Here is a 27485-nt window from a genome sequence, read left to right as displayed (position 1 = left end):
AAAATTTCTTGTTAACTCTGTGTCCTTCCTATTGTTCTGAATTTCATTTTAAGTTAGCCGATTGGCATTTACTTAGCTATACCTCTTTAAATTAATAATGCGATTTCTCTAAGGACTGTTCATATACATCTTTATTTTTTCACGGTCTCCTTCAAGCTAACATTGTACCACTTCATGTAAAACATAAACACCTTGCACCCCTCCCCCTGTCCTATCCAAATGCATTTTTTATTGACCTAATAGGATCTTCCACCTATTCTACTTTTCCTGTAATTTTGTGGATAATGACTTAGAAGTCATTAGTTACAACAAAGCAACAAAGAAGGGAAACTTCTTTTCTTCCTAAAAGGATTTCCTTAAAAAAGGAAAACCTGCCGGGCACGGTGGCTCAAGCCTGTAATCCCAGCACTTTGAGAGGCCGAGGCGGGTGGATCACGAGGTCAAGAGATCGAGACCATCCTGGTCAACATGGTGAAACCCCGTCTCTACTAAAAATACAAAAAATTAGCTGGGCATGGTGGCACGTGCCTGTAATCCCAGCTACTCAGGAGGCTGAGGCAGGAGAATTGCCTGAACCCAGAAGGCGGAGGTTGCGGTGAGCCGAGATCGCACCATTGCACTCCAGCCTGGGTAACAAGAGCGAAACTCCATCTCAAAAAAAAAAAAAAAAAAAAAAAAGGAAAACCTACTCACAAATTTATTCTGCTTATCTTTAAAACTTGGATGTTTCAGACTAATTGAAGCCTCACAGCAGTATAGGGTAGGGACGTAGTTTAAAATTTTTTAATTGCCAGACCTTTTACATATCTCAGTTGATCCCAAAAACTTTGGGGAAGATTATTGCCAGCTAAACAGATAAACACCTCTTCTCTGCTCATCAGACCCATGTAACTTCTCAAGAGTCTACCTTAACCACCTTATTTAAAATTGCAACTCACTCTACATTTTTCCTGACTCTTAATTCCCCTCCTCCTTTTCCCTGATAGCATGACTACTTTCTAATCTATTATATATTTCGCTTACTTATTACTCTTATTGTCTCCCTTTCTAGAAAGTAAGCTCCTTGAAGGTAGGGTTCCAGATTGCTTTTTGGGTTTTATCCCCACTCATACTTAAAGTGCCTAGCATGTTAGGTGCTAAGTAAATACTTGTTGGACGAATGAGTGTCCATTATTTCCACTTGGGTGTTCCATAGGCATCTCATATTCCATCCTCCACTGTCATCAGTCATCTATTCAGGTATTTATACCAGAAATATAATTGTGTTCTTTCACAATCATGTTCACACAATTTATTCTTTGAATACATATTTTGAGCATCTGCTACAGACCAGGCAAAATTTCTAGACACTGGGGTTACAACAATAAGCAAAACAAAAATCCCTGCCCATGACTATCCAGGGAATCTTATCTTGGGGGAGATAGATTAATAAGGACATCTATCAGGTGGTGCTGAGGAAATATAAAAATAAAGCAGGATAAGAGGGATAGGTGGTTAAGATGGGCATCTCTGACAAGACTTGGACAAAGACCTGAGGCAAGTGAGGGGGCAAATCGTGTGATCCTAGTCAGACGTAATAGCAAGTACGAATGTCCAAAAGTGCAAAATAGCAAAAGCATGAGCAAGGGACAGGAAAAAACAAAACAAAACAAAAAACCATGCTGCCTTTTTCTCAGTGTTTTGTTTTTTTCAAGTTTACTAGTTTGTTCTCTTTTCTTTTGAACCTTACCTTCTGTTAACCCTCCACATTATTTTTTCATTCTACACAATGTACTTTTCATCTCTAGTTCAGTTTGGGTATTTTTTTTTTCTATCTTCTAAGTCTAGATAACTTTTTGAACATATGGAATACAGTTATTCTATTTTAATGTTCTCTGTTAATTATAACATCTGAGTCAGTTCTGGTTTTGGTTCAGTTGATCTTTCTCTTCTCTCTGGGTTGTTTTTTCCTGTGTGTCAGCATATTAGGTAGCTTCTGATCAGAAAACAGATACTGTTTTACTTTTTTGGGTGCTAAATATTTTTGTACTTCAATAAATATTGTTGAGCTTTATTCTAAGATGCTGTGATGTACATAGACTTGGTTTGATCCCTTTGGATCTTGCTTACAGAATTTGTCAAGTGGGACCTGAGCTTTTAGTCTAGGGCTAATGATTCTACATTACCAAGACAAGACCCCTTTGGATCTTGCTTACGGAATTTGTCAAGTGGGACCTGAGCTTTTAGTCTAGGGCTAATGATTCTGCATTACCAAGACAGGACCTTTCTTTGTACCACATGTAGTGCCCTACAGATTTTGAGGTTTTTATAGTCTAGGTGTGGGAACAAACACTCTTTCTGGCCTTGTGTGAGCCCTGGCTACTGTTCTAATACTTTCAGGTGCTTTTTTCTCTGGCCACAGCTAGTTTTCTCACACATGCACTGATGAGTAGTACTCTGAAGATGACTCAAGGGCGATTGTCCTCAGATCTCCGATGTTCTTTGTGCAGCTACCAAGGTTTGTATCATATTGGTTATCATTAAAATTTTAATAAGTGATTGTGTTGGTAAGGATATGCAGAAACAGATGCTCTCTTTGTTTAAAAGTATAAATTAGTATAACCTTTTAAGAGAGCAATCTGGGCTGGTCATGGTGGCTCATACCTGTAAACCCAGCACTTTAGCAGGCCGAGGTGGGCAGATCACTTGAGGTCAGGAGATTGAGACCAGCCTGACCAACATGGTGAAGCTCCGTCTCTACTAAAAAAATACAAGATTAGCTGAGTGTGATGGTACACACCTATAATCCCAGCTACTTGAGAGGCTGAGGCAGGAGAGTTGCTTGAACCTGGGAGGTTGAGGTTGCAGTGAGCTGAGATCATGCCTTGCACTCCAGCCTGGCAACAAGATTGGAACTCTGTCTCAAAAAACAAAACGAAACAAAACAAGAGAGCAATCTGACCATATCTGTGAAATTTAAAAAAAACTCTAGGAACTTACACTCCAGATATACTACTGACAATAGACATAAAAAAGCATATATAGGATTATTACATTGTGGTATAATGCTTAAATAGCAAGATATTGAAAACAACTGAATGTTACTTATTAGTAAAGCATGGCATATGTTATATATTAATATTAGTATAATCAATATAATATGTGTTTTATATATAATGGAATGGTGTGCTTTTTTTTTTTGAGTCAGAGTCTTGCTCTGTCTCCCAGGCTGTAGTGCAGTGGCATGACCTTGGCCTGGCTAATTTTTATATCTTTAGTAGAGATGGGGTTTCACCATGTTTGCCAGGCTGGTCTCAAACTCCTGACCTCAGGTGATCGGCCTGCCTTGGCCTCTCAAAGTGTTGGGAATATAGGTGTGAGCCACTGTGCCCAGCCTGTGCTTTTAAAATTAAGTAAATTTGTGTTTATGGATATAGAATAATTGGCAAAATGTAACAAGTTAAAAAAGGTACACAATAGACTATATTGGTCACAAATATATAGACATACCTCAGAGATATTGCATGTTCCGTTCCAGACCAACACAATTAAGCAATTATCATAATAAAGTGAGTCTCACAAATTTTTTGGTTTCCCAGTGCAAATAAAAATTATGCTGGCCAGGTGCGGTAGCTTATGCCTGTAATCCCAGCACTTTGGGAGGCTGAGGCAGGTGGATCAGTTGAGCTTGGAAGTTCGAGACCAGCCTGGGCAACATGGTGAAACCATGTCTTTACTAAAATACAAAAAAAAAAAAGAAAAAAAAAGAAAGAAAGATTAGCTGAGTTTGGCGGTGTGCACCTGTAATTCCAGCTAATCAGGAGGCTGAGACAGAAGAATTGCTTGAACCCAGTAGGTGTATGTTTCAGTGAGCCACGATCACGCCATTGCACTCCAGCCTGGGTGACAGAGTGAGACTCCACCTCAAAAAAAAAAAAAAAAAAAAAAAAATTAGGCATGACTGTGCACGCCTATAATCCCAGCTTTTCAGGAGGCTGAGACAGGAGGATCACTCGAACCCAGGAGGCAGAGGTTGCAGTGAGCTGAGATGGCACCACTGCATTCCATTCTGGACCCTAGAGCAAAACCCTCAAAAAATAAAAAAAATAAAGTGATGTTTACACTATACTATAGTCTATTAAGCATATAATAGCATGTCAAAAAGATACTTTAACTTACAAATAATGTATTGCTACAAGATGCTCACAATTATCTGAACCTGCAGTGAGCCGTCTTTTTGCTCATGGAGGATGCTGCCTCAATGTTGATAGTTGTTAACTGATCAGGGTGGTGACCCCTGAAGGTTGGAGTGGCTGTGCAGTTTTTTAAGACAACAGTGATGTTTGCTGCATCAACTGATTCTTCCTTTCACAAAAGCATCTGATGCTGTTTGATAGCATTTTACCCATAGAAGAACTTTTTCAAAATAGGATTCAGTCCTCTCAAATCCTACCACTACTTTACTGACTACATTTATGTATTATTCTAAATAATTAGTTGTTATTTCAACAGTGTTCACAGCATCTTTATTAGGAATAGACTCCATCAAGATACATAGCAGGAAGCTGCTGAGATCCCACCTGGAAAGGAACAATATATAGTATAGCTGCCCCTGAGGTGGGGATAAGCACAAAAACCCACCTGTTTTCCTGGATACTTTCCTGCTATTAACAAAAGCCTTAAGCCACTGATGGAAAGTTAAGAAACATTTTCTCGGCAGAAAATGCTTTTGTGGGAGGAATAGAAGCAAAACCTCCCTGCCTCAGAAGGAAGGAAAAAGACAAAGATCTTTCATTTCTGGAGAAAATGTAGAAGCACAAATCTTAATTAAGAGGAGAGAGACAGAAAATAATTTGGCACCTAGCATCCTCCACTGATACTACTGCTGGGAGAGGAGTAGGAAATTCCTGCTGAAGACCAATCATAAATACATGAGGGGCAGGCATAGGAATGCTAAGAAGGACCCAATTCTGAGGCCAGGTGTGCAAAGCCTGCCTAAGACTGAGGTTAGGCTAAGACAACAAAGATTCTTTATTGTCTGTACCATAAGCCTACCATAGACTAACAAGAAAATGCAGTTTGCCTCTGGGGGAGGGGCAGGAGCATGGAGAGAGAACATCTTGAGATCAAAGGCATACAGAGACAGCTGGAAGGTGGAGAGGGAGCTGGAACGTTGAGAAAAATACCCTCTGGCATTCTGTCCTTTAAACACATAGGAGCAGCTCACTGCTAGAGGAATTTGAAATCTGTGATGTGCTGCAGACAACAGTAAGAAAACATAAACTCAACTTCTTACAATACTGACTCAACTTCCCATACCAGCCTAACAGGCATATATTTATAACAAGACATAAATACTGTTTACCTCACTTTGTTTTTTTCTACACACAATAAATGAAATTCAATATTAGAAGCCTCAGGAAAGAAAAACAGTAAAGAAAAACACCTTGTCAAGAGATAAAGCAATTAACAGAACAAGACTTGGAGGTGACTCAGCTATTTGTCAGTCAAGGACTAACATTACTATGTGGAAGGATATAATGAAATAGGTGGACAACATACACTGATGAAGGGTATTTTAGCAGAGATGAAAGCTATAAAAGGATAAATGGAAATGCTAGAACTAAAAAGCATATCAGAGATGAAAATCCGTTCAACAGGTTCATTAGTAGAATGGAGATAGCTGAGGAAAGAGTCAGTATATTGGAAGATATATTTAAAAAGTCATTGTGAAACACAGAAAAAAAAAAAGACAAAAATAAATAAATAAATAAAAGGACCAGGTGCAGTGGCTCATACCTGTAATCCCAGCACTTTGGGAGGCTGAGGCGGAAGGTCAGGAGTTTGAGACCAGCCTGACCAACATGACAAAACCCTGTCTTGAGTTCAAGACCAGCCTGACCAACATGTGAAACCCCATCTCTACTAAAAATACAAAAATTAGCCAGGTGCGGTAGTGCATGCCTATACTCCCAGTTACTCAGGAGGCTAAAGCAGGAGAATCACTTGAACCCAAGAAGTGGAGGTTGTACTGAGCAGAGATCTTGCCGTTGCACTCCAGCCTGGGAGACGAGAGTGAAACTCTGCCACTAAAACAACAACAAAAAACTAATAAAAACAGTGTTCAGGAGCTATGGAATAATAACAAGCAGTCTAACATAAGTGTAATAGAAGTCCTGGAAGGAGAAGAGGAAACAGGAAATAATATTTTAGGAGATAATGGCAAAGAATTTTTCAGAAATAGTAACAAAACATCAAACCACAGATCCAACCAGTTTAGAAAACCCCAAACAGGATAAATATCAAAACCAATTAGCCAGAGGAAAAAGGAAACACACTCAGAAGAACAAAGATAAGAATTTTTTTTTTTTTTTTTTTTTTTTTTTTTGAGACGGAGTCTCACTGTGTCACCCGAGCTGGAGTGCAGTGGAGCATCTTGGCTTACTGAAACAACCTCTGCCTCCTGGGTTCAAGCGATTCTCCTGCCTCAGCCTCCTGAATAGCTGGGATTACAGGCGCGCACCACCATGCCCAGCTAATTTTTGTATTTTTAGTAGACACGGGGTTTCACCATGTTGGTCAGGCTGGTCTTGAACTCCTGACATCATGATCTGCCCGCCTCTGCCTCCCAAAGTGCTAGGATTACAGGTGTGAGCCACCATACCTGCCCAAATACAAGAATTATAGCATAGTACTCATCAAAACAACAGTGACATCTTTAAAGAAATAACCCCCAATTCTGTATTCTGTGATTAAATCTTTGAAAAATAAAAGGTGAAATAAAGACCTTTTTAGACAGACAAAAGCTGAGAGAATTCATTGCAGCAGACCTGATATAAAGGAAGTTCTCCAGACAGAAGTATGATACCAGATAGAAACTTGGATACATACATACTTCTAAGGTAGGAGTATCAAATAAATTATGGACATATTTTTAAAGCAATCCACACCAGAAATTATTCAAAAATAAAAATAAAAGATTTTTTTGGGTTAAAGAATTTAGTCTAAAGCAAATATATTACCACTGTATTCTGGAGGTTATTACACACATAAAAGTAACATGTATGAAAATGGCATGAAGATGCAAGAGAAATTGGAAGTATATTGCTGTAAAGTTATTCTAAGTATACATGAAGTGATATACCATTTGAAGTTTTATGGTATAAGTAGAACATGCATACTGTAAAACCTGGAGAGGTCACTGAAACCTTTTTTTAAAATAAAGAGCTATAACTAATAAGCCAATAATGGAGATAAAAGTCAAGAAAATAATCCAAAAGAAGGTGGGAAAAAAGAAAATGGGAGGAGTAGAAAATAGCAAAATGGTGAGTTTAAATTCAATTACTCAATGCAGTATATAATAACATTAAAATGTAAACTAATCCCCAATTAAAAGACAGACATCAGATTGAATAAAGAAGCAAGACCCAACAATCTTCAAGGTGGCTGACTAGAGGCATCTGATACTCACTTTCTCCATAAAGAACCAAAATAATGAATAGATAATGTTTGAATAGATTATCTAAAAGAGGACACTAAAATTCAACAGAGAAGTGACAGGAAACACCTAAAACAAGGAAGGAGAGGGAATTGAGGCAGCCTGCTCAGTTGGGATTGGCTGGAAGCCTGTAGAGACTCCCCAAAGAAGGGAAAGGGTAAGGGATAGACCCCCAGCAGTCAACATTTCCATTGCAGACTCCTACAATCCTAACCACAGAAGAGACCCCCTCAATCCCTGTGGACCTTGAGACTAACATAGGGAGCTTCTTGAAGATCATGTGATGGTATTGCTCCAGAAAGGAAGCTAAGGCTGAGTCTCACATACCCTAAGTTCTAAGCAGCTACAGCAAGGTACCATTTTGAGAGCCAGCACCTCCATGCACCACCAGGCAGCTTGGGGACAGGTTCGCCTAGACTGGCTCTGCACCCCCTAGTCACTGAGCACATTGTCAGGGGCCCTGGGGATTGCCCAGCTCAGGCCACCACCATTGACACCTGAGCACTCCTCCCAGGATCCTGAGGTCAGGCGCACCCAACTTGCCACTACCATCACAGATGGCACCCACCTGTATATGCCACCCTGTGAGCCTGGGGTCTGGCCCTCCCAGCCGGTCACAGCCACTGCCAACACTAGCATAGACCACTTGGGAACCAAAGAACTGTCCCACTACTGCTACTGTTTTGGCTTATGTTATGCTGACTCTCCAGTGGCCTGACAAACTGCCTACCTGCTCAACCCACCACTGTCACTACCCAGCACCCAAGCAAGCCAACTGGAGGCCCAAACATGAACCTGCTAACATACCAGTGACAGCATACCCCACCCAGGAGCCCAAGGACAGGCATGCTCAGCCTACTCCTGCCATCACTGAGAACTGAGGACTGGCCTACCTGTGTCCCCATCCACATCAAAACTTCACAGCCTCCACTAAATGGACCCAATGCCACTGAGAAAATCACAGACACCACTGACACGTTGACAACAACAACAACAAAAATACCATACAGAAACTACGCTATTGCACATCCAGAATCAAAGCCAAAGTGCCCTACCCAACCAACACCACATCTACGTCTTCAGGAAAAAGTCCTCCACTATGAAAGCACATCCAAAAAAAAAAAAAAAAGAAGAAGTGACTTAGACCAGATGTGCTAAGAACAATGTAAGGACGAAACAAACATGAAAAAGCAAGGAAATAATGACACCTTCAAAGGCACACAATAATTCTCCAGCAACAGATTGCAATGAAAAAGAAATTTATGAAATCCTAGAAAAAGAATTCAAAATAATGATATTAAAGAAGCTCAGTGAGCTAAAAGAGCACACAACAAACACAAGAAAATAATGAGAAATTTACTGAAAACATAAAAATCACGAAAAAAAAAAAACCCCACCAAATTTTGGAACTGATGAATTCACTGAATGAAATATACATATTTAAAAGCTTCAAAAATAGATTAAATCATCCGGGTGTGGTGGCTCACACCTGTAATCCCAGCACTTTGGGAGACTGAGGTGGGCAGATGACCTGAGGTCAGGAGTCGGAGACCAGCCTGGCCAACATGGTGAAACCCCATCTCTACTAAAAATATAAAAAAATTAGCTGGGCATGGTGGCAGGTGTCTGTAATCCCAGCTACTCAGGAGGCTGAGGCAGGAGAATCACTTGAACTCGGGAGGCAGAGGATGCAGTGAGCCAAGATTGTGTCATTGCACTCCAGCCTGGGGAACAAGAGTGAGACTTCATCTAAAAATAATAATAATAAAAATAGATTAGATCGAGCAGAAGAAAGAATTGCAGAACTTGCAGACAGGTCTTTTGAAATAACCAAGTCAAAATAAAAATCAAAGAAGAAAAATGAAATAACCCAGTCAGACAAAAATGAAAAAAACAAATGAACAAAGCCTACATGACACATGGGACACCATAAAATGACCAATATTCAAATTTTTGATGTTCCAGAAAGCAAAGAGAAAAGGGATAGAAACCTATTTAATGAAACAATAGCTGAAAACTTCCCAAGTCTAGTAAGGGATTTAAAGATCCAATGCAGGAAATTCAGAGAGCCCCAAACATATGCAATTCAAATAGGTCTTCACAACACATGGTTGTCAAATTTCAATGACAGAGAATTTTAAAAACAGCAAGGGAATAGTGTCTAGTCACATATAAGGATCCCCCAACTGACTAAATAGAATTCTCAATGGAAACCTTACAGGCCAGGAAAGAATGAGATGGTATAGTCAATGAGCTGACAGAACTGCTAGCCAAGGATATTATAGTCAGCAAAGTTACCCTTCATAAATGAAGAAGTAGTCTTTCCTAGACAAGCAACAGCTGAGGTAATTCATCACACTAGGTGGGCCCTACAAGAAATGCTTAAGAGATTCCTACACCGGATGGATCACGAGGTCAAGAGATCAAGACCATCCTGGTCAACATGGTGAAACCCCATCTCTACTAAAAATACAAAAATTAGCTGGGCATGGTGATGCATGCCTGTAGTCCCAGCTACTTGGGAGGCTGAGGCAGGTGAATTGCTTGAACCCAGGAGGCAGAGGTTGTGGTGAGCTGAGATTATGCCATTGCACTCCAGCCTGGGTAACAAGAGAGAACCTCTGTCAAAAAAAAAAAAAAAAAAAAAAAAAAAGAGTCCTACACATGGAAGGAAAACAATGATACCACCACAAAAACACAAAATTACAAAACCCACTGGTAGAGCAAGCACACAAATGAGGAGAAAGAACGCAAATATTACCACTACAGAAAACCACCAAACCACAATGATAAATAAGAGGGAAAGAAGGGAATAAGGGATATATAAACAAGTAGATCTCAAATATTAAAATGACAGGAATTAACTCTCACATATCAATAATAATCTTGAATGTAAACAGATGAAACTTTCCACTTGGAAGTTACAGGCTGGCCAAATGGATTAAAAAGACATGGCCCACCTATGAGCTGCCTAAAAAAAAAACTCATCTCACTTGTAAGAACATATACAGACAAATTAAAGACTTGGAAAAAGGTATTTCATGCAAATGGTAAGCAAAATAAAGCAGGAGTAGCTATACTAATGCCAGATAAAACAGACTAAGTCAAAAACTAAAAAGAGACGAAGAAGGTCGCTATATAAAAAGTGAATCAATACAGCAAGAGGATATAACAATTATATATGTACCCAACATTAGAGCACCCAGATATATAAAGCAAATATTATATCTAAAGGGAGAGATGGACTGTAACATAGTAAGAGTTTGGTACTTCAACATACCATTTTCAGAATTAGACCAACTAAATGGAAAATTAACAAAGAAACATTTACAATGTGCTGTACACCTAAAGGACCTGAACAGAACATTTCATCTTACAGCTATAGAATACACATTCTCCTCAGCACAAGAAGAATTTTCCAGCACAGACCATATGTTAAGCCACAAAACAAGTCTCAACAAATTACAAATTTTTAAAAATAGAAATCATGCCCGGTGCAGTGGCTCACACCTGTAATATCAGCACTTTGGGAGGTCGAGGCAGGTGGATCACAAGGTCAGGAGTTCGAGACCAGCCTGACCAACATGGTGAAACCTCATCTCTACTAAAAATACAAAAAAAAAAAAAAAAATTAGCTGGGCATGGTGGCACACACCTGTAATCCCAGCTACTCAGGAGGCCGAGGCAGGAGAATTGACTGAACCTGGGAGGAGGAGGTTGCAGTGAGCCAAGATCATGCCACTGCACTCCAGCCTGGGTGACACAGTGAGACTTTGTCTCAAAAAAAACAAACAAAAAAACATATGAAGTATCTTTGCAGACCACAATGGGATAAAACAATAAATAAGTAGCATGAGGAACTTTGAAAACTGTATAAATACATAGATATTAAATAACATGTTCCTGAGTGACCACTGGGTCAAGGAAGAAATTAATGAGGAAATTAAAAAAAAATTTTTTTTTTTGAGACAGAATCTCACTGTTGCCTAGGCTGCAGGATGGTGGTAACAACATAGCTTACTGCAGCCTCAACCTCCCAGGTTCAAGTGATTCTCCAGTGTAAACCTCCTCAGTAGCTGGGACCACAGCTGTGTGTCACTGTGCACAGCTAATTTTTTATTTTCTGTAGCAATGGGGTCTTGTCATGTTGCTCAGGCTGGTCTTCACACTTGGCTCAAGTGATCCTCTTGCCTCAGCTTCCCAAAGAGCTAGGATTATAGGTATGAGCCTCCACACATAGCCAAAAAATCTCTTGAAACAAATAAAAATTAAAACATGACATATTGGCTGGACACAGTGGCTCATGCTTGTAATCCCAGTTCTTTGGGAGGCTGAGGCAGATGATCACTTGCGGTCAGTAGTTCAAGATCAGCCTATGCAACATCGCAAGACTCCATCTCTATAAACAACATTTTTTTAATTAGCTGGGCATGGTGGTGTGCACCTGTAGTGCTAGCTACTTGGAAGGCTGAGGCAGGAGGGTCACTCAAGCCCAGGAGTTCAAGGTTAAAGTGAGCTACAATCACACGACTGCACACCAGCCAGAGTGACAGAGCAAGACCCTGTCTCTAAAACAGCAACATACAAAAACCTATGAGATACAGCAAAAACAGTGCTAAGAAGGGAGTTTATAGCAATAAACACCTACATCAAAAAAGTAGAAAGATTTCAAACAATCTAATGATGTACTTGAATGAACTAGGAAAGCAACAAACCAAACCCCAAATTAGTAGAAGTTAAGAAACAATAAAGAGCAGAGGACAACTAAACAAACAAAAAAGTAGGCACAGTGGTGCAAACCTGTATCCCAGCCAATCTGGAGGCTGAGGAAGGAGGATTGTTTTTGCCCAGGAGTTTGAGAACAGCCTGGGTAACATAGCGAGACACCTTTAAACAACACTACCACCAACAACAAACACCTGGCCAGAGCAATCAGACAAGAGAAAGAAGTAAAGGGCATACAAATTGGAAGAGAAAGTAAAACTGTTGATGTTCAGTGACGAGATGATTGTATACCTAGAAAACCCTAACGACTCATCCAAAAAGCTCCTAGATCTGATAAACTAACTCAGTAAAGTCTCCGGATACAAAATCAGTGTACACAAATCAGTAGCACTGCTATACACCAACAATAATCAAGCTGAGAATCAGATCAAAACTATCCATTTTACAATAGCTGCAAAAAGTAAAATAAAATACCTAGGAATATACTTAACCAAGGTGGTGAAAGATCTTTATAAGGAACACTATAAAACACTGCTGAAAGAAATCATAGATGACACAAATGGAAACTTCACATTCCATGATTATGGATGGATAGAATCAATATTGTGAAAATGACTACACTGCCTAAAGCATTTTACAGATTCAATGCAACGCCCATCAAAATATCATCATTTTTCTTCACAAAACTAGAAAAAACTATCCTAAAATTTATATGGAACCTGAAAAGAGCCTGCACAGCCAAAGCAACATTAAGCAAAAAGAACAAATCCAGAGGCATCACATTACCCAACTCAACTGTACTGCAAGGCTATAGCTACCAAAACAGCATAGTACCAGTATAAAACAGGCATGTAGACCAATGCAACAGAATAGAGAACACAGAGATAAAACCAATACAGCTAACTGATCTTTGACAAAGCACACAAAAACATAAATTACGGAAGAGATACCCTATTCAATAACTGGTACCGGAAAAACTGGCAAGCCACATGTAGAAGAATGAAACTGGATCCTCATCTCTCACCTTATACAAAAATCAAATTTAGATGGATCAAAGACTTAAATCTAAGACCTGAAACCATAAAAGTTATAGAACATCAGAAAAACTCTTCTGGACATTAGCTTAGGCAAAGAACTCATGACTAAGGCCCCAAAAGCAAATGCAACAAAAACAAAAATAAATAAATGAGACCTAATTAAACTAAAAAGTTTCTGCACAGCAAAATAAATAGCAGGGTACAAAGACAGTACACAGAGGGGGATAAAATATTTGCAAACTACACATCTAACAAAGAACTAGGCGTGGTGGTTCATGTCTGTAATCCCAGAATTTTGAGAGGCCGAGGCAGACGGATTACCTCAGGTCAAGAGTTTGAGACCAGCCTGACCAACTTGGAGAAACCCCATCTCCACTAAAAATACAAAATCAGCCAGGTATAGTGGTGCATGCCTGTAATCCCAGCTACTCGAGAGGCTGAGGCAGGAGAATCACTTGAACCTGAGGCGGAGGTTGCAGTGAGCTGAGATTTCGCCATTGCACTCCAACCTGGGCAACAAGAGTGAAACTCTGTCTCTAAATAAATAAATTAATTAATTAAATAATCCCATCAAAAAGTGGGTAAACGACATGAATAGACAATTCTCAAAAGAAGATATACAAACAGCCAAGAAACATATGAAAAATCCTTAACATCACTAATTATCAGAGTAATGCAAATTAAAACCACAATACCACCTTACTCCTACAAGAATCGCCATAATTAAAAAGTCAAAAAACAATAGATATTTGTGTAGATATAGCATAAAGGGAATATTTTTTACACCTCTGGAGGGAATGTAAACTAGTACAACCACTATGGAAAACAGTATGGAGATTCCTAAAAGTAGAATTACCATCTGATCCAGCAGACTACTGAGTATCTACCCAAAGGAAAAGAAGTCATATGAAAAATCACATGCACATACATGTTTACAGTAGCACAGTTCACAACTGCAAAGATAATGGAACAAATCTAAGTACTTACCAAGCAACAAGTAAAGAAAATGTGGTATATATACACCATGGAATACTACTCAGCCACGGAAAGGAATAAAATAATGTCTTTTGCAGCAAGTTTAATGGAGCTCGAGGCCATTATTCTAAGTGAGGTAATCAGGAATGGAAAACCAAAGATAACATGTTATCACTTATAAGTGGGAGCAAAGCTATCAGGATGCAAAGGCAGAAAAATGATATAATGGACTTTGGAGATTCAGAGGGGGCAGTGAGGAATAAAAGACTACATATTGGCATAAAAGCAGCGTACTTTGCTTGAGTGATGGGTGCACCAAAATCTCAGAGGCCACCAATAAAGAACTTATCCATGTAACCAAAAACCATCTGTACCCCAAAAACTATTGAAATAAAGAAAAGTTGGCTTTTAAAAACAGATAAACAAAATGGATAAACTGTTAGCTAGACTAATCAAGAAAAAAAGAGAAAATCCAAATAAGAAAAGAAATGAAAATGGAAACATTACAACTGATACCACAGAAATATAAAAGATTATGAGATATTAACAATGGAACACAAGCTGAAAAACTTAGTGGAAATGAATAAATTCCTGAACATATAGAATCTACCAAGATTGAATAAAAAAGACATAGAAAACCTGAACAGACCAGTTACAAGTAATGAAGTTGAAACAGTAATTTTTAAAATCTCTGAACAAACAAATGTGCATGACTGGATGGCTTAACTGCCAAATTCTACCAAACTTTCTAAGAACTAACACCAATTCTCCTCAAAACTATTCCCAAAAATTAAAGAGGGAATTCTCCATAACTCATTTTACAAGGCCAGCATTACCCTGATACTAAAACCAGACAGAGACTCAACAAAAAAAGTACAGGCCAACATCCCTGAAGAACATACACACAACGCTCCTCAACAAATACTAGCAAACCCAATCCAACAGCATATCAAGAAGATAATACACTATGATCAACTAAGATTTATTCCAGGGATTCAAGGATGATTCAATATATGCAAATCAATAAGTGTGCTATATCACATCAACAGAATGAAAGACAAATACTGTATCACCATCTCAATAGACGCAGAAAAAGGATTTAATAGGAGGCTGGCACCATGGGGTTATCGAAGCAGCTGTCACGACGCTGGGGTCCCTGGTGTTGAAGAGAAAAGCACCGGCACCACGGCTACTCCACCAGCTACTCAGGTCCCCAGTGCTCCGGGGTCATGGAGGTGCTTTCGGCCGGAATGTGACCACTGGGGGTCTCGGGGAGCCTCAGTGGCTGAGGGCAGCCGCCTGGGGGCGCCCTGGAACATCGTTGGCCTTGTTCTCCGGACGCAGGGCAGCCAATGGGGGGCGCCATGGAGGACGTCTCGATACCAAATGCCTCACGGCTGCCATTTGGGTGCACCTTCCCAGCACCGAAGAAACACTCCCAGGACAGGACAGCCAGACCGAGGTCCCCAACAGGGCTGGACTGGGCATGAGGACCCTCGCCACAACGCTGGTGGTTCATTGCTACAGCAAGAGTCCGTCCAACAAGGATGCAGCCGTGATGGAAGCTGCCCATGCCAACAATCCACATGAAGTCAGCAGACTGCTGTCAGAAGGCTCAGATGTCAATGCAAGGCATAGACTTGGCTGGACAGCACTCGTGGTGGCAGCCATCAACTGAAATCACAGTGTGATACAGGTCCTGCTTGCTGCCGGGGCTGATCCAAACCTTGGAGACGATTTCAGCAGTATTTACAAGACTGCCAAGGAACAGGGAATCCATTCTTTGGAAGTCCTGGTCACCCAAGAGGATGACTTCAACAACAGGCTGTCCTTGCTGATGACTACCGCACTATCAAGGAGCTGCTTGATGGAGGAGCCAACCCCCTGCAGAGGAATGAAATGGGACACACACCCTTGGATTATGCCCGAGAAGGGGAAGTGATGAAACTTCTGAGGACTTCTGAAGCCAAGTACCAAGAGAAGCAGTGAAAGCGTGAGTCTGAGGAGCGGCGCCACTTCCCCCTGGAGCAGCGACTGAAGGAGCACATCATTGGCCAGGAGAGCGCCATCGCCACAGTGGGTGCTGCGATCCGGAGGAAGGAGAATGGCTGGTACGATGAAGAACACCCTCTGGTCTTCCTCTTCTTGGGATCATCTGGAATAGGAAAAACAGAGCTGGCCAAGCAGACAGCCAAATATATGCACAAAGATGCTAAAAAGGGCTTCATCAGGCTGGACATGTCCGAGTTCCAGGAGCGACACGAGGTGGCCAAGTTTATCGGGTCCCCACCAGGCTACATCGGCCATGAGGAGGGTGGCCAGCTGACCAAGAAGTTGAGGCAGTGCCCCAATGCTGTGGTGCTCTTTGATGAAGTAGACAAGGCCCATCCAGATGTGCTCACCATCATGCTGCAGCTGTTTGATGAGGACAGACTGACAGATGGAAAAGGGAAGACCATTGATTGCAAGGGCACCATCTTCATCATGATCTCCAATGTGGCCAGCGATGAGATCGCACAGCACGCACTGCAGCTGGGGCAGGAAGCTTTGGAGATGAGCCATAACCATATTGCCGAAAACCTGGGAGATGTCCACATAAGTGACAAGATCACCATCTTAAAGAACTTCTAGGAGAATGTGATTCGCCCTATCCTGAAAGCTCACTTCTGGAGGAATGAGTTTCTGGGACGGATCAATGAGATCGTCTATTTCCTCCCCTTCTGCCACTCAGAGCTCATCCAACTCGTCAACAAGAAACTAAACTTCCAGGCAAGAGAGCCAAGCAAAGACACAACATCATTCTGCTCTGGGACCGCAAGGTGGCAGACGTGCTGGTCGACGGCTACAACGTGCAGTATGGCGCCCGCTCCATCAAACATGAGGTAGAGCGCTCTGTGGTGAACCAGCTGGCAGCAGCCTATGAGCAGGACCTGCTACCAGGCGGCTGCACTCTGCACATCACAGTGGAGCACTCAGACAAGCAGCTACTCAAGAGCCCAGAACTGCCCTCACCTCAGGCTGAGAAGCGCCTCCCCAAGCTGCGGCTGGAGATCATCGACAAGGACAACAAGACTCGCAAACTGGACATCCAGGCACCAATGCATCCTGAAAGGGTGTGTAACATCATCTAGCAGCCACCTGCCTGCCTATATGCACCCTCACCATCCAATAAAAGCCCCTCGGCTGTGGCAAAAAAAAAAAAAGGATTTAATAAAATTCAACATCCCTTCATGATACAAATTCTTGGCCAGGTGTGGTGGCTCATGCCTGTAATCCCAGCACTTTGGGAGGCTGAGGCGTGCAGATCACCTGAGGTCAGGAGTTCGGACCAGCTTGACCAACATGGAGAAACCCCATCTCTACTAAAAATACAAAACTAGCTGAGCATGGTAGCGCATGCCTGTAATCCCAACTACTTGGGAGGCTGAGGCAGGAGAATTGCTTGAACCCGGGAGGGGGAGATTGTGGTAAGCCAAGATCGTGCCATTCCACTCCAGCCTGGGCAACAAGAGTGAAAAAAAATTCAGAACAAACTAGACATAGAAGAAATGTATGTCAACATAATAAACGCCATATATGACAAACACACAGTTAACATCATACAGAATAAGGAAAAGCTGAATGCCTTTTCCCTAAGAATCGGAAGAAGTCAGGGATGCTTACTTTCAGCACTTCTAGTCAACACAGTACTGGAAATCCCAGCCAGAGCAATTAGGCAAAAGAAAGAAATAAAACACATCCAGCCAGAATACAATTTATATGCCTTACTGGCACCATTAAACTTTTAAAAAATTTAAAATAAATAAATAAAAGGCATCCACATTGTAAAGGGGGAGGTCAAATTGTACCTCTTTGCAGATGACATAATCTTGTATCTAGAAGAACAACCTAAAGACTCCACCAAAAAAATTATTAGATCTGATGAGTAAATTTGGTAAAGTTGTAAGATATAAAATCAGCATACAAAAATCAGCAGTGGTTTTGCTTTTTTAAATATGGGGTTTTGCTATGTTGCCTAGGCTGGTCTTGGACTCCTGGGCTCAAGCGATTCCCCCATCTTGGCCTCCCAAAAGGCTAGGATTACAGGCATGAGCCACAGTGCCCGACCTCAAAAATCCATAGTGTTTCTACACACCAATAATAAACTAGCTGAAAAAGAAATCAAGGCAATCCTACTTACAATAATTACAAAAAAATTAAAATACCCAGAAATAAATTTAACCAAGGAGGTGAAAGACCTCTGTAAGGAAAAGTGCCAGATATTGATAAAGAAACTGAAAAGGACACAAACAAATGGAAACACATCCCATGCATATGGAGCAGAAGAATTAGTATTATTAAAACGACCATACTGTCCAAAGCATTCTACAGATTGAATACAATCTGTATCAAAATATCAATGCAATTTTTCCCATAAATAGGAAAAAACAATCCTAAAATTCATGTAGAACCAAAAAGAGCCCAAATAGCCAAAGGAATCCAGAGCAAAAAGAAGAGAGCTTGAGGCACCATACTCCCTGACTTCACAATACATTACAAGCCTATAGTAACCAAGACAGCATGGTATTAGTTTAAAAACAGAAACAGAGACCAGTGGAGCAAAACAACACAGACAGAAATCCACATATTTACAGCTGTCTGATTTTCAACAAAGGTGGGAAGAACACATACTGGGTAAAGAACACTCTCTTCAATAAATTGTGCTAGGAAAACTGGATATGCATATGCAGAAGAATGAAAACGGAGTTTCGCTCTTGTTACCCAGGCTGGAGTGCAATGGCACGATCTCGGCTCACCACAACGTCCGCCTCCTGGGTTCAGGCAATTCTCCTGCCTCAGCCTCCTGAGTAGCTGGGATTACAGGCACGTGCCACCATGCCCAGCTAATGTTTTGTATTTTTAGTAGAGACGGGGTTTCACCATGCTGACCAGGATGGTCTCGATCTCTTGACCTCGTGATCCACCCACCTCGGCCTCCCAAAGTGCTGGGATTATAGGCGTGAGCCACCGCGCCCGGCCTGAGAAATATGTTTTATATGAACAACACCAGGACATAAATCTAGGCAAAGATTTTATGGCTAGGACCTCAAAAGCACAGGCAACAAAAACGAAAATAGACAAGTGGGACCATACTAAACTAAAAATCTTCTGCTCAGCAAAGGAAACAATAGACTGAAGAAAAAGCCTGTTGAATGGGAGAAAGTATCTGCAAACTATTCATCTGACAAGGGGCTAATATCCAGAATATACAGGAAGTCAAAGAACAGTAAAACAGCAACAACAAATAATCTCATTAAAAAGTGGGCAAAGTACATGGATAGACATTTCTTTTTTTTAATTTACTTTTTTTTTTTTTGAAAGATGGGGTCTCACCATATTGGTCAGGCTGGTCTCGAACTTTTGGCCTCAAGTGATCTGCCTGCCTCTGCCTCCCAAAGCGCTGGGATTACAGGTGTGAGCCACCGCGACCGGCTATGAATAGACATTTCTTAAAATAAGACAGACAAATGGCCAACAGGAAATGTTCAACATCACTAATCATCAGAGAAAAGCATATCAGAATCATAATGAGGGGCTGGGTGCGGTGGTTCATGCCTGTAATCCCAGCACTTTGGGAGGCAGAGGCAGGCAGATCACTTGAGGCCAAGAGTTCGAGACCAGCCTGGCCAACATGGGGAAGCCCTGTCTCTACTAAAACACCAAAAGCAATGGCAACAAACGCCAAAATAGACAAATAGGATCTAATTAAACTTCAGAGGTTCTGTACAGCAAAAGACAGAATCATTAGAGCAAACGCAACCAACAGGATGGGAAAAAATTTTTGCAGGCTACCCATCTGACAAAGGGCTAATATACAGAATCTACAAAGAACTGAAACAGATTTACAAGAAAAAAACAAAGCCATCCAAAAGTGGGAGAAGGATATGAAAGACACTTTTCAAAAGAAGACATATTTGAAGCCAACAAACATATGAAAAAATGCTCATCATCACTGGTCATTAGAGAAATGCAAATCAAAATCACATTGAGATACTATCTCACGCTAGTTAGAATGGTGATCATTAAAAAAATCTGGAGACAACAGATGCTGGAGAGGATGTGGAGAAATAGGAACACTGTTACACTGTTGGGAGTGTAAATTGGTTCAACCATTGTGGAAGACAGTGTGGCGATTCTTCTAGGATCTAGAAGTAGGAATTCCATTTCACCTAGCAATTCCATTACTGGGTATATACCCAAAGGACAATAAATCGTTCTATTTCATTTAAACCTGTAAATACGTGTGATGTAGTACTGATAAGAGAGTATATTTTGTGTATTTAAAGTGGAGAGTTCTATCAATGTTAATTAAGTTTACTTGTTCCGGATCTGAGTTCAAGTCCTGCATTTCGATGTTAACTTTCTGTCTCATTGATCTGTCTAATATTGATGTTGAAGTCTCCCACTATTACTGTGTGGGAGTCTAAGTCTCTTTATAAGTCTTATATATCTGGGTATTCCTGTATTGGGTGCATATATATTTAGGATCTTTAGCTCTTCTCGTTGCATTAATCCTTTTATCATTATGTAATATCCTTCTTTGCTTCTTTTGATCTTTGTTGCTTTAAAGTAACTCCTGCTTTTTATTTATTCATTTATTTATGCTCTCCATTTGGTTGGTAAATCTATTTGAGACTCTGTCTCAAATAAATAAAATAATAATAGAGCAGCAGAGCCTAGCGGGCAGGTGGCCAGCGGCGCGTGGCGGAGCGTGGGCGGCCGGCGAAACTCCAAGGGCTGACCGCGTAGGGGAGCGATCCACCCCGGGCTCCAGGAGCCAGAGACCGCAGCGGCTGTGGCTGCTGCACAAAGAGCCCAGGGGACACTGCCCCTGCCTGCACTCTGCCTTGGGCCATCGCTACTCCCCAGGGGTCCGTGCGGACTCACCTCTGTAAAGTGTCACGATGTCTGATGTCTGATCAGAAGGCAGTAATCAAGAACGCAGACATGTCTGAGGACATGCAACAGTATGCTGTTGGCTGCGCCACGCAGGCCAGGCCGAAGTACAACTTAGAGAAGGCCATTGCTGCCTATATCAATAAGGAATTTGACAAGAAATATAACCCTACCTGGCATTGTTTCGTGGGCCGAAAATTTGGCAGCTATGTCACACACGAGACAAAGCGCTTCATCTATTTTTATTTGGGTCAAGTTGCAATCCTCCTCTTCAAGTCAGGCTAGTTGGCCGTGGTGAAGGTGTCAGTGGCTGTGGCAGCGATGGCAAGCAGGTGGTGTTGCTGGGACTGTTTTGCACTGGGGCCAGCATCAGGATATCCTCTCTAATGGCTGTTCTACCCTACTGCATGGACTGTATACTCTATTTCTTGTGTACGTCGCAGTAAACAAAACCAAACCTCTTTCTGTTTTGTTTCCTGGGGAAGGCTGCATTATGCTTATTTTTCAAGATTTTAAAAATATTTTTTTTCGGTTGTATTGCACTAGGAAATCTCTCTCACCTCTTCATTTTCTCTCTTTCCCTATACAAAATAAAAAGCCCTCCACAAAGACTAGGTGGCCAAAAGACTAGGAGGGCTGAGGAAAAGAAATAGGTCTCTGGAGGTGAAACTATAACTGTGCAGCTGCCTCTTCCTGGGGAGGCTGCAGGGAGACAGTATTGGGATTGTCAAGGAGAAAGGGATAGGAAGGAAAGTGGAGGGATTGATCTAGTACCAGGGAGAATATTCCACTGAACTGTGATTCTATGGCTTGGGGCAGAGGGTGGGGTGGAGATGCAGTCTTTAGGGGGCCCTGAGAGGTGTTTGTGGTGTGTGGGAGCGGGGAGCAAACTTGTCTTGCTGTCTATGTCAGAATTTCTAAGTAATGGCTGTGTCTTGGTGCATGATCTTTTGTTCCTCCTGCCAGAGATCATAATAGGAGGATGTTGGTGGTAGGATTCACTTTTTTTTTTTTCCTTTACATTCTTCTGTCTGCTCCCTGCTTAGCCCTCAGTTTTCTCATTCCTCTGCAGTTCTCTTAGAGCAGCCCCTGTTGTTAGTTGGCTGGTAAGGGAATTTAAGGTGACTGTAGTTCCTTAGTTAAGTCTTAGCAATCAAACCAAATCAATGTCTCCCTTGAGCCTCCTGTGTATATGTGTGTGTTTGGAGTGGAGAGGGGTGAGGGGAGGGAGTGGGGAGGACCATTTGGAATCTCTAAGGTGTATGGGTAGGTAGGGGGCAAATTAGTTCTAAGTGGGCTTTTATGTTAAAAGCCTCTGGGGATATCTGTTTTAGAAGTAAAGATAGGTGTCATTGCTGTTATTTAGCCCAGACACTCTTGCTTGCTCTCTGGCTATCTGCTCCCTGGGAAGGCTTTAGGAGGACCACCCAGGACAGGATGACCATGCTACCATCTGCTTTGGAGCTGGGTCTCAGGGCAGAGGGACAGTGACTGTGGATGTTTGCAGTCTCTGGTGGGAGGTGAGGATGGATGTGATAAAGAGCTGAGAGGAGCTTCTGGGGAACCTTGGAAAAGGTCAGTCTTGCAGTGATGAAGCCAGGTATCAAAAGATGGAACAAGGCCATGAGGGCATGAGGGAAGGAGATTTCAAGGAGGATGAGGGGAAATCTTGTCTCTTAATGAAATAGGAGTGGGGTGGGGTTTAGGGTTGGGTGGTCATTGCTATTTGAGTTACTGATTCTTATGAGTGGCCTTCAAAACTCTCACGTGTAGGGTTGACAGTGTAAGGGGTGGGGGGACCCAGCTTCTTTTATTTTCAAGTCCATTCTTGGGGCTGGTGGAGAGGCAGGAGAATGCCCCTCCCTAATCCCTTAGTGTGTGCAGAGCTTGCTTTTTGATGTTGGTGGGGAGGAGGGACCTGGGTGGTGACTGAGGTCCCTATATCAAACCCTTCAATAGGCACAGAATTGAGTGCTTGATTTTAGGTTTTATATTTTTACGAATGTCCAAATCTGTTTCCCCCTGACCTCCCAGATTTCGTGGCCAGTTGAAAGTGTCTGGTTTGTGTTCATCTCTCCCTCATTTCTGGAGCAGGGCCTGAGATGCTGCCATATCTCCTATGCTCTGCATCCACGCCTCTTTTGGACATTAAAGGTTGATTGATCCAAAAAAATAATAATACATCATAATGAGGTATCATTTTACCTTAGAATAAGTATTATTAAAAAAAACAAAAAATTACATTTGCTGGTGAGGATATATAGAAAAGGGAACTCAAACTGTTCGTGGAAATATAAATTAGTTCAGCCACTATGGAAAATACAGAAGAAAACTAAAAATAGAACTACCAAAAAGTAAAACAAAAACAAAAACAATACAAAACAAAAAAAGATACAAAAAAAGAAAAAAAAATAGAACTACCATACCACCTAGCAATTTTTCTACTGGGCACTTATCCAAAGGAAATCAGTAGACCAGAAGGATACATGCACTTCCATGTTTCTGACAGCTCTACTGATAACAGCAAAGATAATCAACCTACATGTCTATCAACAGATAAACAAAGGAAATGTGATATACACACACAATGGAGGACTATTCGGCCGTAAAAAAGAATGAAATCATGCTATTTGTGGCAACATGGATGGAACTGGAGGACATTAAGTTAAATAAGCCAGGCACAGACCCATATTACTTGTTCTCACTCATATGTGGGAGCTGAGAAAGTTGATTTCATGGAAGTGGAGTAGAGTGATAGCTATCAGAGGATAGGTAGGGCATATGATGGGAGTGGCTATGAAGAGAGGTTGGTTAATGGGTATAAACATACAGTTAGATAGAATAAGTTCTAATGTTTGATACAAAGTAGCATGACTATAGCTAATAGTTAACAACAATGTATTATATATTTCAAAATAACTAGAAGAAAGGACTTGGAATATTCCTAATATATAGAAATAAATATTCAAGGTGATGGATACCCCAACTACTCTAAACTGATCATCACACATTCTATGCATGTAACAATATCACATGTGCCCCATACATATGTACAAATACTGCATATTAATTAAAATTTGAAAAGCATGACCAAGGTATGTGCTGTTAATGAGAAACCCATTTTAAATATTAAGGTAGGTTAAAAGTGAAAAAATGAGGGGTAAAAACAACAGTGCATGCAAACACTGGCAAACTCCAAACAAGCTCCATCAATAGTTTAGTAATAGTATTGTACCACTGTCAACTTCAAGGTTTCAGTAATAAGGTTATTTAAAACGCTATATTTGGGGGAAGCTGGGTGAGAGTATACAGAACTCTTCTCATGTCTTTACCAGTATCTATAAAACTACAACAGACTATCCTGTTAGATTGTAAATAGGGTAAAATCTAATAGCAGACCTAGCAGTTTCGCTGATAAAGAAATGATGCTGATAGACATGGCTTTCTGGATTAGGAAGGACAAGGCTCTGCAGGCCAGTTCAAGAAAATAAGACTCCCAAGATCCAGTAATGAACACTATTGCCCAATTGGCAGGAGACCCTACTTCTTTCCGTTTAGAGCTGCTAGAAGCAGGACTGAAATAAGTCACCCAAATTGTAGCTTAATTGTTGCCCATTCTCTTCCAGGCAGAAAGAAGAAATGTTATCATGACAATGGAGCAGCAAGTCCCACGGCCCCAGCTAAAAGGCAGTATGGCTGTGGCTGCTGAGGTGGAGAGTCCTCAAAGGTAAATTAATGTCAGCAATGAAGGCTTCACTATTCAATATAGAGCTCTGAGTGACCTGAAGACAGAAGTTAATTTGGTTGAATTAAGCATGAGTGGCCACTTAAAAGTGAGTGAAGGAAAAGCCTTGCCTAATAGTATAAAGCTAAATACCTGGTCCTGTCAATAGTCCAACCTGGTTTATAACCAGGACAGGGCTCTGGGTGCCAGGGTGGACTGCAGGGCAGAACACAGTGGCATGAGCATGGACAGAAAGGGAGTCTGAACCATAATCCCGAAAGACATCCTGAATGCCATAATCTCAAATACTGAAATCCTGAAAGATCAAAATCTCTTCAGTCTAAATATATAGAAAATTGTAATCCCCAAATTTCAAAATCTTGAAAATATAATGCAGGGGGAAAAATCTTAAAAATTATTTTTTAAAAATATTTACATTTTTAAAAGGGGATTTATTTGAGAAACAAAAACATGAGAGAACATTTTGTAGGCCACTTCACACAACGAAATAGGCAATAACGTATTTTTAGGTATACAAATGACAATTGCGTGGATATAACACTTATAAGCAGATGAACTATATTCATAAATGGGTGAAAAAGCAAAATATATAAATGCATATCACTATGGTTAATTGTGTACACCCAGCTTTATAACTGCAGTCATCTGAAATACAATGATAGGCAACATAAGTCTTCTGACGAGATCAATCAAAAACTTCAATGGGGGCCAGGTTCAATGGCTTATGCCTGTAATTTCAGCACTTTGGGAGGCTGAGTTCCCAAAAATTGATGCTTCAGGTCAAGAGTTCGAGACCAGCCTGGTCAACAAGGTGAAACCCTGTCTCTACCAAAAATACAATACCTATGATCCCAGCTAGAGGCCGAGGCCGGAGAATGACTTGAACCCAGGAGGCAGAAATTACAGTAAGCCAAGATCACACCACCGTACTCCAGCCTGGGCAACAGCGCAAGAATCCATTTCAAAAGAAAACAACAAAAAAACCCCCAAAAAACAGAACTTGGCCGGGCATGGTGACTCACGCCCACAATTCCAGCACTTTGGAGGGCTTTGGGAAAACTGAAACCGTTAGGGGTCAGACAGAGGTGAGCTGGCAGGTCTAACAGTCAAAGCTTTAATCACTTACTGAAATAGGAAGAGGTTAAACTAGAGAAAGCACCAACTCTCTTCTGTTCTATCCCAGCCCCCAAGTTTTTGATCAGGAGCTGGACACCTCAAAAATAATGTCACCAGGGCTCTTTAGACCAATTCAATATATGTATAATAGAACTCATATATTTTATGACTGCACTTCTTAGTCTACATCTTATTCCATCTCACTCTTAAGAAGTACTGCACAGACTTACCCCTCCAACCCAGGGGGTCCAGAAGAAGTAATAGAGATCTCTAGGAGGAGAAGTTTCAAAGATTTAATGGCTGCCTGAGTACTCAGAGAGGCAATGGCTCAGCGCTAACAATCCCAACAACTGCCTGACCGAGCCACCATGTACGTCTTAATATGTTAACAAAAGAAGGCAGCTATTAACCTGCTAAGCTTTTGTTGAAACTTCATGTGAGTTATGTTGGTCTTGTGACTCTTTGGCCTGACATTCCCATTTTGGGGTGGGTCAACTTGGACATGATGACTAACAAGGTGAAAATAATCTAACAAGCCTCACTAGTCAAAGAGAAATAGTATAGCTGGCCATAGCAGTTTTCTTTGGTGCTACATGAAAAAATGGCAGCTATCCTTTTGGAGGTAAACTGTATGGTCAACTCCACTGCCCAAAGCAATGCCACTGGTTCAATGGGGACTTTAACTTAGTTTCCCCTAAATTTCTGGGGCTACTTCACAAGTTGTTTGGCTACGATGAAACATAATGGAGTCCCATGAGCTGCTGCTGCTGTGCCAGCAATGTAAAACCAAAAGGAGACGTGGTTGCACCTCTCAATTACCAGAACTCAAGGCAGTCCCCATGGCTCTGGCCAGCACTCCCCCTGATGAACCTCACTATGTTTTAATTAGCTTTGGAGCTGTTGCCAATGATCTATCAGGTCTGCCACATGAAATCATATAGGCTGGCAGATTAAAGCCACTTTGGCCATTAAACTCAGAGAAATTGCTTAACTTTTCCAATAATTAAATAAATGAATATTCAAATTAGATACTTTTTTTTTTTTTTAAATGAAGATGGGGTTTCACCATGTTGGGCAGGCTGTTCTTGAATTCCCGACCTCAGGTGATCTGCCCACCTTGGCCTCCAAAGTGCTTGGATTACAGGCGTGAGCCACCGCGCCCGGCCTAGATACCACTTCTTATACGGGCAAACCTTGGAGATATGGCAGACTCAGTTCCAGACCATCGTGATAAAGTGAGTCACACAAATTTTTGGGTTTCCCAGTGCATATAAAAGTATGTTTACGGGCCCGGCGTGGTGGCTCACACCTGCAATCCCAGCACTTTGGGAGGCCGAGATGGGTGGATCACCTGAGGTCAGGAGTTCAAGACCAGCCTGGCCAACATGGTGACACCCCATTTCTATATTTAAAAAAAAGTATGTTTGCACTATACTGTAGTCTATTAAATGTGCAACACCATGTTGTCTAAAGG

General features: G+C 41.3%; 2 pseudogenes across 2 annotated transcripts; both read left to right on the top strand.

Annotated features, from left to right (window-relative positions):
- Window positions 1–14730: 14730 nt before the first annotated feature.
- Window positions 14731–17403, top strand: LOC116559796 (annotated as a pseudogene). The gene has a single exon (XR_004272627.1). The product of XR_004272627.1 is annotated as a caseinolytic peptidase B protein homolog pseudogene (transcript).
- Window positions 17404–20932: 3529 nt separating this feature from the next.
- On the top strand, window positions 20933–22835 carry LOC116559799 (annotated as a pseudogene). Its single transcript, XR_004272628.1, has one exon. The product of XR_004272628.1 is annotated as a dynein light chain 2, cytoplasmic pseudogene (transcript).
- The last annotated feature ends 4650 nt before the right edge of the window (window positions 22836–27485 follow it).

Source organism: Sapajus apella, unplaced genomic scaffold (assembly GCF_009761245.1).
Source record: "Sapajus apella isolate SASKATOON/1434 unplaced genomic scaffold, GSC_monkey_1.0 scaffold24, whole genome shotgun sequence".
Taxonomy (NCBI): domain Eukaryota; kingdom Metazoa; phylum Chordata; class Mammalia; order Primates; family Cebidae; genus Sapajus; species Sapajus apella.
This window is presented reverse-complemented; position numbering and strand designations above follow the sequence as displayed.